The sequence below is a fragment of the Triturus cristatus genome, chromosome 9, assembly GCF_964204655.1.
Source record: "Triturus cristatus chromosome 9, aTriCri1.1, whole genome shotgun sequence".
Lineage (NCBI taxonomy): Eukaryota > Metazoa > Chordata > Amphibia > Caudata > Salamandridae > Triturus > Triturus cristatus.
In genome coordinates this window covers 724,515,205-724,528,861 of record NC_140592.1, presented here as the reverse complement: position 1 = coordinate 724,528,861, position 13,657 = coordinate 724,515,205, and the positions used below count along the sequence as shown (strand labels likewise).

Below are 13,657 nucleotides of genomic sequence, written 5' to 3'. Positions count from 1 at the left end.
CACACAGGGTCAGTAACATTTTTCTCGGCATAGCATGATTTGGGGGCTCTCAAGGAACTTTAGCACACTGAATGACAAATGTCCATTTTAATACACATTAGGCCAGTAAACCTGGTGCAATGTGAAACACCAAATTCTATTTCACATCACAATCTCGGGCAAATCGTACACTCCAAACACTCCGGGCCAGTTATGTCAACCTAACTAGTCTTAAAAAAATATTTTACAAGATATTTCACCATCCTTCCAACAAAGGAAGGTTTTTAAAATTGGAAGCAAATAATGCAGTTTAAGAATATTTATTGAATTACTGCTCTGTTCATGCTTTATTTGCCTGCACATAAAACTTTTATGTTATTTTCTGAATATGATGTTAGTATAGTAAACAGCTTTGTAGCTGTTTGGGAAGCTGCTGCATATCCTGGCTCTATAGCACAAAGAATGCTGAATACATATTATTTGGTACTTTGTGACAACTCCCAAATATTTTTGAATTTGAAATGCTTGGGTAGTCATTTAGCAAGAGACACAACCGATGTTTGATAAGATTTGCTCTACTAACATAGATTAAGGATAGAAAATGAGCACACAAGCTTGATTATAGAGGATACCCCCACATCACAGATGAGTGTCGATCTGGTATTACCAAGGGTAAGAGATGTTGACCTAGTTTTCCATTTGGCACTCATCGCACTGCACTCAGTACCCCTTGTCTAAGTGAAATGATCAGAAAATAAACAGAGCTTTAAAAGTCTTATGTATTTTTTACATTCCAGTCCCTCTACCTAGCCACTGGGTAGCAAATAAGTAGCTGTTGTGGGGCTAAGCATGGGTAAATAGATCAACCTTTGATGCCACTACAGCTATTGCTGCCATTTTAGTGAATAGATGCCATGGTTACTCAGGACTGACATTCAAAGCTGCAACGTACCTCCCCGAACACAAATGGGAGCAGATTATTAAATAGCAATAGCATTCGTGAAAATTATTTGCAACACTGCTCGAAGAATGAGATTGTATTTACTGATAACTATGTTTGCAGATTTCTACTGAATTCTTGTGTGAAGCAAATGACTTATGAAATAAGACTTTTTGGGATGGAAGCTTAGTAGCAGTATGACAAAGTAATCCCAGAAGGAACTATGATGCACGAGTCTGTCGTCTAATAAGAATGATGGGGCTAAATTAGAACTATTGCATAACATTTTGGAGTAGTCCTAGTGTGAGACAAAAACTGTACTGCAGAAAAACTATGCTCTGCTTTGTTGTGGCAGGCAGGAAATTCGGCACAATCGCTAGGCTCTGCAAACCTAATCCGAAACTCATTTGAGTGAACATATTGGCTCATATGAGCAGGGAGCAATTACTGCAGGGAAAGAAATACCTTCACTAAGTATTATCCATTTTAACCACTGCCCCTCCTGCTAACATAGCCTTCTGCCCTATAAACTATTGCAGAACACAAGACAACCATGCTGGCCTCTGTCCTCAAAGAAGTCATCTCCCCCTTCCACATTCCCTCCTGCTGTCTCCTCAGCTAAATGTAACTATTATAGCAAGGATCATGAGAGGTCTGCCTTGAGGCCCTCTGTAGAGGGTGGGCAGCTCCTGCTTCCACGGGTTCTTCTTGGTCTGCCCTAGTATGTCCTGCGCTCAAAATACTTGGTCAGATGTTCCTCTTTCAAATCACTTTTTATTACCAACAGGGGAACCTAAACAAAGCTTCACTGATACACACAGACTAGACCTGGCCTCAAAACTGGCCCTCCAGCCTTTCATTCCTTTCCTTCAGGAAGCTACACACTGATGGAACTTTCTTCTCTGTCCAAAAAGCAACATTTTAAAAATCACTCTCTGCAAAGATAAGAAATATCCAAACCCACCTCAGATTCAGGGATGCAGTAAAGGTAGCACCCCTACTGCAAAGCAGTCCCAAATCCTAACAACCCCACAAAGTTGAGTCAGTCACCTATGTACTCGTGGTAGGTATTTGCATCTCTCACTACTCTTGGCTCGGTTCCAAGTTTAAGTGTATATAACAATATTGCATGCATAAGATACAGAATAGCTCAGCACATACCAAATAAATGGGAGATTAGTTTATATTTGCTATCTGTCTATTCAAATATTGTATCATTTTGTTTGTAACTAATTCTTACATTTGGGTATGTGCTGAGCTATTCTGTATCTTATGTTTTTGGTTATCCAAAATTGTGGGAACTAGGAAGGTCAAGTTCTCAGCTCTTTGCACTACCACTCTTGCCCATACTTTATGATATATACTTACTGGTGCAGGCTCTGAGTGCCCTGACCTTCTATTTCGTGTTTTAATATTGCATGCATATATGTATTCCTAAAAACACATTGAAAATTATGCTCATTAGGACTGCACAATGTTGTACTGTAAACTATATAATTCTACTTAGGCCTTGATTACAAATGCCTTAGAGGAGAGTGTGATATTTATTGCACATGTTAAGTTAGATAATAAGAGGGGGTCTCAATTTATCCGGTGTGATAAATAGCATCAATTGTGAGTTTTGTCTGAAAATAGAACATAAGATACAGATTTTAGTGTTCACTGAACCAAAACATGCATGCTCTGTTATTTACGAGACACGTATACCCCATCAAAGTTTTTCCAAGGTACTTTTTGGCAAGGGAAACCTGTTGAAATTTACCTGGGAAAAATGTTGTGGTTGTGGGGCTTACAATGTGGATATGTGCTGTACCAGGAGCTACAATACATTTCGAAAATAACTAGGTCAAACATAATCGGTGGCTTTAAACACTTAAGTTCATATAACACAAAGCTTTAAGCATGGTACCAAGGTGGGCACTACAAACTACAACACTTACAAAATATATCTCAAACATTTTTGAAAAGCATCATTGATTGTGCTTTTAAAGCTGTACCTAATTCTGAATGACTAACCATTACTCCACAGCACACAACAAAAATTAAGATATCTGCAAGTGCTGTGATTTTAAAAAAGCATAATAACTGATACCCGTCTGTACTTTTAAGACTTTTATTTGTAGGGGTTCTAGTATACAACACATTGTAAACTTAGCATTGCTTGAAAACTGTTTAAGTTAAATATATACAGCTGTGTTCTACATTACACAGTCTACAGGATATTTTTTAGTTTTGCAGGATTGGGTTAGCTATGTTCTCAATAACATTCTGCAGCACACATAGAAAGAGGACACAATGAGGAGAAATGAACATATTTCTCCTTGTTACGTGTCATCGTGTGAAGCGTACAGATTTGGCACTTCCCCAGGTTTACATGACTTTGTAAATCTGGGGTACCGTCAAATTCCATTGGTGTTGCGTGGGAAAACCCACTGCAACGCCCATAGAATGCCTCCGTGGCGCAGAGTACGGCGACGCAGCGATTTGCGCTGCATCGCCTTAGTCATGATTTATGAGGCCACTCAAAGCCATGCAAGGTGGCTTGGTGTGGCATCGAAATGAGAGCTGTTCATCCGAAGTATGTAAGTTTAATGGCATGATGTCGGAGTGTGTTACATCACACACATATTATATAGAGTCAATGACTCATAAATGTGAAAGTCAATGTATAGGAAATGTTACTTAAGATATTGAGGGCCACAAGTTGTAAGATTCAGATGCCATCCATACTAGTAGGCAGTTGCGTATTGTGGGCTGGGCCATAGGGGTGGTTGCCCCGGGTGCAAAATTTTAAAAGAAAAAAACATTTGGAGGTGGAAGTGACTCGAGTCACGTCGGTGCTGTTGTCTGCAAGTGCAGATTATGTTGTCTTACCTGCCTTTCCCCGCAGAAGGGCTGCACAGAGCTTTGCCCTCGTCCATCTCTCATGGCCTCGTGGCAGGTGGGAGCTGCTCGCGCTGTTTGCCGGTGGCATAAGAGCAGCGCCGCCCAGTGGCACCACAGTGGAACGTCTCTTGTGGTACCACGGCGCCGTACAAGGAATTTGTTTCTGCTTTTTAGCAGGCAGGAGGAGCATTTCAAGCCAGGGTTCCTCGCTTGCTGCCTGACGTCATGTGTCGGTTTGAGTCACCTGGGGGTGTGGCATCCATTCATTCATTCATTATACAGTCTTTCACCATTGATTCTGTCCTTTCATCTGTGTACCCATCCATATCCAAACCTATTCAACCATTTCCAAACATATCCATCATCCATCCTTGCATCCATCATTTCACTCATCCATCTTTTGATACACCCTTTCACTCATTCATCCATCATCCATCCAGCCATCCTTTCACTTACTCATCCTTTCATTCACCCAGTCACTCATCCATTCATTCTGCCATCAATTCACCATTTCACTCATCCATCAATCCTTTCTTCCAGCTCTTCACCCTCCCTTTCGCTCATCTATGCATTCTTTCACTCATCAATCTTTACATCCTTCTTTTCACTCATCCATACACCCACTTGCACATCCATTCCGTCACTCATCCATCCTCCCTTTCTCCACCCCCCTTTCACTTTGCCATCCTACCATTTATCTATCTACCCGACAATCCATCCGCTCATCCACTCATGAATCCATCCATTGAGCCTATCACACACCCATCCATCCATCCATCATTTCTCTCATCCATCCACCCTTTCACTCATCCATCCATCCTTTTGCCCATCTATCCTCCCTTTCACTCACCCATCCTTACATCCACACTCTCACTCATCCACCCTTTCACTTATCAATTCATCAATTCATCCATAATTTCACTCATCCATCCGTCCATTCACTCGCCCATCATCCACCCTTTCATTCATGTATCCATCTTTTCACTCATCTATCCACCCTTTTACCCATCCATTCACCCTTTTACCCATCCATTCATCCTTTTGCTCATACATCCACCCTTTTACCCATACTTCCACCATTCCACCCATACATCTATTTATTTACCCTTTCTCGAATGCATCCTTCCACTCACTCATCCGTCCATCCTTTCTCTCATTAACCATCCAATCACCCTTTCACTCATCCATTCTTCACCCCTTCACTAATCCATCCAGCCATTTACCCATTCCTTCACTTACCTACTCACCCACCTTTTCACATTAATTATGAGCTGAACCTTTGTCTGCAGAGTTGCAGAAAGAAGAGGCCCAGCAAGAATTTCACCCTTGCTGTTGTTCCCATAGCAAGATCGGGGTGGGGAGGGTTCACTATGCCCCTGCACATAGGCAATCTGAAAACTTGGAAGTCATGAGTCATGCATGATGCCCAGTGCCGGGACCTGACGTTACTGTGTCATGGTGTTGTTTCAGGGCTTTAAGTGGGTTGAAAAAACTTGGGGTCTCCCCTAAGGGCGTGTCCGATGTAATTGAGTGCGTGGCTAAAAAACAGAGTAGCTAAAAATCTATCTGTGCTCAGCATAGTGTGCTGACAGACTGGTATTCTGCTTCTTCTGTTAATGCATCCAGATATAGAATACATCACACCTACAACAAGCCAGGACTATTGGCTTTGTCAATGGTTGTTAGCTGTATAAAATAAACAAGCATTTGCAATGCAATAGGTCTCGCATTTACGCGAGTTTAAGCTATTGGCATTGTACATGACAATGCCTTTTTAATTGTTTTATAAACCAAAATATAAATAAAAGGCATTGTCGTTTACAATGCCAATAGCTCAAACTCGCGTAAATGCAAGACCTATTGCATTGCAAATGCTTGTTTTAATATGCAATGATGTTGACAGTTATAACAATAATGATGAGTTTTTATACATGGGTATCCCCGAAATTCAAGTACTTTAAATACATATGTGGTTTAATTAAACTTCACATATTTCACTAATGTGATTTATCAAAAGGTTTGCGACTTTGAACACCAACTTTAATTAGCATTTCACTTCACGGAACTCAGAGATTTTACATGTGCACACGACCCTTTCCAACCAGCGTTTGACTGCAACCTGACGGAAAACCCAGGTACATTCCCAAATATCTTCTTGATTACTAAGGATACCGAGTGGTAGGGCTATGTGTCGCCTTTCTGAGGTTAGTACACATAGTACACTACAGTACAACATGGCAGTGTCTGATGGGCAAACCGAATTCCAATTCTGGTCTCCTCACTTTACTGCATTGTGATCTTGGGCAAATTGCTTTTCTGAAAGTTTTATTTAGCGCAAATTTGCCCCGAAGGTACTGGAGCGCACAAGCACAAGTTTCATTACACAAGGACGCACATTCATATTTTGTGGGTAAGGGATAATGAAGTGATTTGCCCAGAATCACAGGATGTAACCTGGTTTCCCCTCTCACTCAGTCAGCAGCTCTGGGCCGCCAATGCGATAAGAGCACCATTTTCCAATCCATGCAGAACCTGAACCGCACTACGAACTCGGTTAGAGGTTTACAGGCACCAGTTTATTTTCCGTTCGCTTCACACTGTAACCACCACGAAAAACGAAACCGCAACCAACAGGGCTTTGGGTGGGGCGGGTCCCTCCGTGGCAGTAGTTAAAGAATACGCGGAAACTCGGCTCTGTCGGGTCCTATATTCTTCCATAGCTTTACAGGGGAAAAAGCTTGTTAAAAGGCTGTACAAATCGTTAACGCATGTCTTCGAGGTAGCTTCTGTTTACACTTTCCCAAGAGCATTAGCTTTTCCTGAACGTTGGGTTTTCTGTTTCTTTTTGCCCTTTTCACCCAGCATATTATGCAATAGCACGTACAGGGATCTGGGTCACCTGTAGATAGGTATCAGTGTGAGTCAGGTGGGGGGGAGGGGGGGGGGTTATAACGGTGTGTGTAATTTGTACATTTTACAGATATTCTAGAGCATTGAATTCAAGTCGATCTTTTAGTCCCAGCCACCAACGGATATACTTTTCTAGAAACCGTTACAGTATTTTGTGAGCAGTTACACGATTGCTGCGAATTTAATCCAAAAAGTTACAGCTTTCTGTGAACTGTTTTTCTGCTCTAACTGTGCGCTCAGCTGAAGTGGCGTGAAGTTTTGGTCATGCTTGGGAGCTCTAGAGTTGAGGCTGAAGACAGGCCGAGTTTCTCACAGTGCATGTTAGTGGGTAATAAGCTCCAGCAGAGCTTGTCATTGGGACATACAGGAGTAAGCAAACGCTGCCGAATGCACTGCATGGATGGAGAAGTGTGTGAATGCATACGGCTGGCATATGGTGAGCACTTTCGGGGCCGCTTTGATGTTCTCAGTGGCCGCGCGGCTCACTGAGAACATCAAAGCGGCCGCGAAAGTGATCAGCAGGCTGACAAATGGTACGCGCGCCCGGCGCACATGCACTGTAGTTGGCAGCCTGAAAAGCACTTGTTTGCACTTCCAAATCCCGCTTTCTATAGCTCTCGCCAGAGCAGCGCTAAAGCGCTGGCTCAGGCGAGACCTAAAAAGCTGCAACTACGGCTTCATTGTATATAATATTGAAAATGTTTTGGTTCTAAAATGATGAGACTCTGAAAGACTCATAACGCCTTCTTTTTAACTTCTTTCACAGGCTTCTATACATGAACTGAATTCTGTACATTCCTCCCTTCTGGTGAGGTGCAACATTTTTCTTCATGTACTGGTAAAACAGAATGCCCTGCCCTGACCGAGGCAGAAGGAGGCCCACCACATGCTTTAACAGCCCAGACTGGACCACTGTCATTCTGTATGTGACCATCATCAGCCGCAGACAGAATGACAATGGGCGGGGTGGGGCTGCTCTTGTGCTCAGAGGAAGAGTGTGAGGCGCCCCATCAGGGAGCTGTGGCTTCTCGCAGGGTAACAGTGCTGCTCCCTGCAATGCCCAAAATTATGGACAAAAGTTAAGAGATCCTCACAGATAACGGACATGCGATCCAGATCAGGGACTGTCCGTGAAATTCAAGAGGGTGGGTCACACTACGAAGGTCAGGCTGGCAGGCAAACAACTCCAGCCTGGGCAGCCCAGCCGACGGAAGCTGTTGGGGGGTGAGGGGGATAGGGCTGAAGCCGTTCTGCCCAAAGGGTGTTACACGCCTGCCGGTAGCTACCATCTTGAATACATGGGCTAGAATTGTACAAAGACTACATTTAACGACCTTCCCTTCGCAATTCACCCTAATCCATTTGAACCCATCCTTCAGCATAGCACTGGGGGATAAAGAATGCTCTAAATGGGGAGAGGGTGGGGGCTGTTGAAAGCAGGTGGACATGTTCACTAAGTGGGGAATTAAAACACTCTTGCAGTGTAGAGCGGAGTTCGGCTTAGATGAGAGTGAAGGAAATTAGGCACTGGGCTTTAGAATCTGAAAACAAACAGGTAGCTATAAGGGAAACAAGATAATTTGAGAAGGAGATCCTGAAGAAAATAGCCAGGAACGAAGGAATTTACGTAGTTATACGAAACTCTAATGCAGTCGATAGTAGATACCAAGTGGGCACACAAGTTATTTGGGAAGAGACTTAGTAACACACAGACAATCACAACAATGGGAAATACTCAGGAGAGATATTCACAAAAGGTCACTAAATGCCGAAAATAGGGATATACAGTACAAAGTAATGCATGACTGTTAATATACACCAACACGACTGAAACAGATACACCCGAATATGAGTGATAAATGTTGGAGGAATAAGGGGAACAAGGTTCAGCATTGCACATGTGGTGGGGTAAGGTCAGGCCTATCTGAAGGGAGGTGAGTCAGACTCTGGCACAGCTTTCGGGAAATCCTTTCCCAGAGGACCCAGGTGTAATGGTATTAGGGCTCCTGCCCGCAGGAGTCAAAATCTTCACAAACAGGACTGGTATGCAAAATGACAATGTCTGTGGGTGGCAAGACTAGCCCTGGTATACAATGGGAAAACATTCGCCTCCCTCCCCCAACTGACTGAACACTGGTGTAAAGGACAATTTGTGCAATGAAAAAGGTAACGCAACAAGCTGGAAGGGCAATGGATAGATTTCGAAAATAAGTGGGGTACTTTGCAGAATGTTTTAAATACTGGCCTAGCACGTAGATAATGTCCACCGAGCACGATTGTACAATGCTGAAAACTGAATAAAACATGTATATTTCAGTGGCATTTGAAATTAGAAATGACGATCTGTAATGGCGCGGGGGGGGGGGTGAGTTAAGGGATAAAGGGGTATGTAGTTTACTTTTCTCCTGGTTTAATTTATACTCCAGTCATAATTTGGGGGACGTGGAAACTCAATTATGTATTGTTTGACAAAAGGAATCTGCAATTGTTAAGAGACTTTTTAGTATTTTTGTTGTTGCACGATTTATATGCCTAACGTGTATGCTTCGACTCGAGTACCGGTTCCAAGAGATAAGCCAAACACTTTGTTCGCCTTTCCTTGTTAATGTGTTGACTCGCCCACCTATAAACAAAATTAACTATTTCTCCATTTCAGAAGGATTACCACTCAATGTAACAAAGTTTTGCAAACATCTTTTCTGAAGTTTCAAGTAACGCTCTGGTTGAAACTGCCATGACAGAAACATAGTTCGGCTAGGTTCAACCACTCAATTAGAGGTTTTCAGATTTCTACGGCGCACTTAGTAATACAATATAACCCTGTACGACAGCACTCGAGCAGAATCAGGCAGACGGTTCTTCAACATCGGCCTTACCTCCCGCCTCTCAAACCTTCGATTATTGCCTCAACTTTGCTTCAGATAACCAACGAGCGAAGATGAGAGAATGTCATTAGGAAAATATGATTATCAATTGAATTATAGAATGTGAGGCGCCACTTTTCGGTTGTTGTGCCTGTACTTCAAAGTAAGCGTTGCAATTGGTTAGAACAACCGGTCCGTCCCAGTTGTACCGGAAGCAACCGCCTGCCGATCCGGAAATCATGGACCAGACACCCTTGAGCCGGTGTTTCTCACTGTATCTATTGTGTAACTAGCAACTGGACGTGGGGGATGCGGGACCGGCTTTTCTAACCAATTGCAATGCTTACTTTGAAGTACAGACACAACAACCGAAAAGTGGCGCCTCTGATTCTGTTATTCAATTAATAATCATATTTTCCTAATGACTTTCTCTCATCTCCGCTCGTTTAAGTTGGTTATGTGCGATGTAGCCGTGTTTGAGGAAAGCAGGAAGCCTTTTCCAGGAATTAAAACAGGTTGCGCACCTAAGTAGCTGTATCGCATAGACTCCAAGGAAACGGCAGTGATTCGTAGGGTAAAGTGTCTGACAGCACTTACTAGAGGGAGTCAGGACAACGCAGTACCCTAGTACCATACATGCCAACATTTCAGAAGAGCAAAGTGGGAGATTTAAAAAAGAAAATCGGGAGAATGGGGCCTTGAATCGGGTTACTGTCATGTATGGGCTTTGGAAGTGTGCTGCTGCAGGATCGGACATTTGAAATGCAAATGCACTTTTTTTCTTCTTACCTTTCAGAAGCATGGAGCGCAATGGCAGGCAGAGAGAGGGTGATGCAAGTAAGGGTTGTGCACGGGCCTGGCAGGTTGCTGGCAGTGCATACCCCACCGCCCCACCCCCTGTGTGGCAGCCTGGGCTGAAACAGCTTCCCGGGCACAGCCGGCCCCAAGTACTTCACAGGTCTTTAAAAGACCATTCGCTTGTTAATGGGGCTTTGTTGGTTTTTCACCCCTTCTAGAGCCCCTGCATCGCCACTCTGACTATTGCTGAAAGAATTAGCACGTTACACAATACCAAGCCCTGTCAGCTGAAACCCCCGAGGAATCGGGTTTTTGCTAACAGGAATCGGGAGGCGGGAGACTAGCCTTGAAATCGGTAGTCTCCCGCCTGAATCGGGAGGGTTGGCATGTGTGGGAGCCGGCCTCGTGGCGTGGTCCTGTTTCCCCGCGCTAAGCCGCACGAGGTCCCATGCACCTCGGGGCTCCTCCATTTTGGACTATACGTCACTCCACGTGACCAACTGCGTGACCCCGCTTCACCCGGCCTCTGTCCCAGCGAGGCCCGACATCGAGGCGCCAACCCCTGGCCCGGGGGATACCACGTGAACCCTTCCCACTCCCGGCAGAGGGCAGTATCGATGGGACCCCCAACCGTCCTTCCACACCTAGGTGCCATCGCCCCACAGCTCTCTGGGGCCTGGCGCCTCTCCCGCTGGGCGTCTGGCCGCTCCCTACCCGGCCTCTCCGCCCCTCCGGTCGCAAGGGTCCGGACATCAAAGGGCTCCAGTCCTATATCTGGGGCGACCCGACAACAGGAAAGTAGTTGTATCCCGGAGTCAAGAGCCCTGCTGATCGGATCGCGGCTGACCCTACGGAAGAAGACTCATCCTGAACCCACACACTGAGCCCTGCTGACGACGTCGCGGCTCCACCGTGCTTAAAGACCTTCACGAACCTTTGGGGCCCTGCTGACGCTGTCGCGGCCCGACCTTGTGGAAACCTTACCATCAGAGCCCAGCTGACCTCGTCGCGGCTCGACCGAAGCGGACCTACCACCGGAGCCCTGCTGACTGTGTCGCGGCTCGACCCAAGCGGAACTACCACCCGAGCCCTGCAGACGCCGTCGCGGCTCCCCACGTCCGAGCCGCTCTGAGACCCGCACTCAAGGTCTGGCGCCGAGCCCTCCCGTACCTGGTTGGTACTAAGACTGTCCCGCTACCCTACCCCTCTAACAGACTTTGAGACTCTTACTGGATCCCTCGATCCCACTGTAAATATTGAACGTACTACTTTTTGATAAAGAACCAAGTCAAGCAACTGATATTGAGTCCTGTGTGGTGGTGTTACTGGGCCTAGTACGATCAAAGGAGAAGGACCTCCCTGAAGGGGCTTCTCAGCGGCGCTCGGCTATACTTTTGCGGTAGGAAGGTGCCCCGGAATAGTCTCCCCGACTCCCCGGTGGTCCTCCCTCCAACAGCATGTATGTAGTACTGATGTTTGTGAGGTGCAAGTTGACGGTGTGCTCCTACTAATGCTGTTCGGCCAGTGTCAGACTTAGGCATGGCAACCTAAGGGGACCCAACCATCGCCAAATTGTGTTGGTCACAGTAGAAGACTCACTGTGAGAGGGCCTGTTGGAAAACGAGGCAGCATCTGTGAGGCCTGCACAAATAACATGACTACATTTGTCCTTCACTGAGCACCAAACACCCAATTGTAGCGCCTGACTCTCAGAGGGTAGCGTTGCAGAGCAGGAGGCTTACTCAAGGGAGGTGGTGTGGGCTAGCAATCGCCATTTGTAGGTGCACAAAAATAACACTCAATAATTGATTGTCCAGTCTGTACTTTGCTTTATAAAAGTAAGAGTACATTTATTAAACACGCACACTACTCAATACTATGCACCAATTTACAAATATATATAAGCTGTTGGAATTACTTTGTGACATTGCATAACACCTCCACCCCTCCCGCAGGTGGGGTGGGGTCTAGTACCACCACTTCCATGTATGCACATCTGATGGAGCGGGTAAAATATTTTTCTTTTTAATACCCAATCCATTTATATATGTTTATATTAAAATGATTAATAATTAATTATAATAATTAATAGCTTGATGTGAAGGTACTAAACCAACCTTATTAACAGAAAGAACACACGTGGGAATGCGTTGCATGGCTAAAATAATAAGTGAACTAAGTTTGTATGCATATTAAAACGATAAATGTTGCTTGAGTAATGTTATTGTGATTTGCGCTTAAATAAACCAGCATTAACGGCTTTGAATGTTGCATATGGCTAGATAAATGCATACACATAAGGGTATTAGCAAGGGAATAACACTGTATTAATCATTTCTATGTATTAATTACGATTTTGTGTTTCTGTGCTTAAAGTTGACTAGTCTGGCCTACCAAAAGATGGCCGCCTACTGAAACCTAACTAAAGTACATTACTTCATCATTTGAACAATGGAGAAAGGCGCCTGCACTGACTTTGTTCGTGTCCCTTGTGTGACCTGACAGACCATGCCCATGAAGACTACCCTGGGCGAGGTGCCAATGCCCCTGAACGTGAAGAAAATGTTGCTATTGGAAATATGAACTGTCAAACCCAACCTGTTTCCAACGAACTGATACATTTAGGACTATGGATTAGTCTTTCCCATACATTTGCTTTGAGACTTCTTCCACATGGGAAAATTTGAAAATGTTTCCTAAAGTATTGAGATGTATTTGAATTCAGCCAATCACTGGCCTGGGAAATGAGAAAATGTAACAGTAAATTTTAGTATAAATATTAGTAGACTAGAGAGGGAATAGGCCACTCTACGCTAGACACCACTTCATCCAGAAGCTACTGATGGAGAATCGATGATCAGAGATCTTTATGCTGACGGAGAGGACGGAGACTTTATAACTCTGATGAATTTACTGAGGACCAGTTCTGACTTAGAAAACGACAATTAGCCAGAATAGGTAAATATGACAAAAGATGATATTGCATTATTAGGATTTAACCTGCATATAAATTAGATAAAGAAAATCATTAGTTGAATTACTGTGTCGGGTGATTATTTCATTGAAATGTTTATTGATTAATTTGAGAGTAAAGGTATCATTAAACTAAATAACAACTAAATGATTTTATCGACCTCTTGATGGAGGAATTGTTAGGGTGATTCAGGAGAAGTGGTTTTCCTCTATCAGAAGGAACAGTTGTGGTTAGGATTTGATGTCCCTTTGTAGGCACGGATAGTTTGAGAGAATGAATGTTGGTGTTATGGGCCCCACCAGCGTA

The 13,657-nt window shown here is 44.3% G+C and overlaps 1 protein-coding gene across 2 annotated transcripts in view; it reads right to left on the bottom strand.

Moving 5' to 3' along the window:
- The window catches only part of MUS81 (MUS81 structure-specific endonuclease subunit), a 306,294-nt gene extending 296,513 nt beyond the window's left edge, over positions 1–9,781 (bottom strand). For both annotated transcript variants that reach the window (XM_085625914.1, XM_085625915.1), the window contains exon 1: positions 9,592–9,781. The gene's annotated coding sequence lies outside the window, so the exon portion shown is untranslated. The remainder of the gene's footprint in view (positions 1–9,591) is intronic.
- Between the last annotated feature and the right edge of the window lie 3,876 nt (positions 9,782–13,657).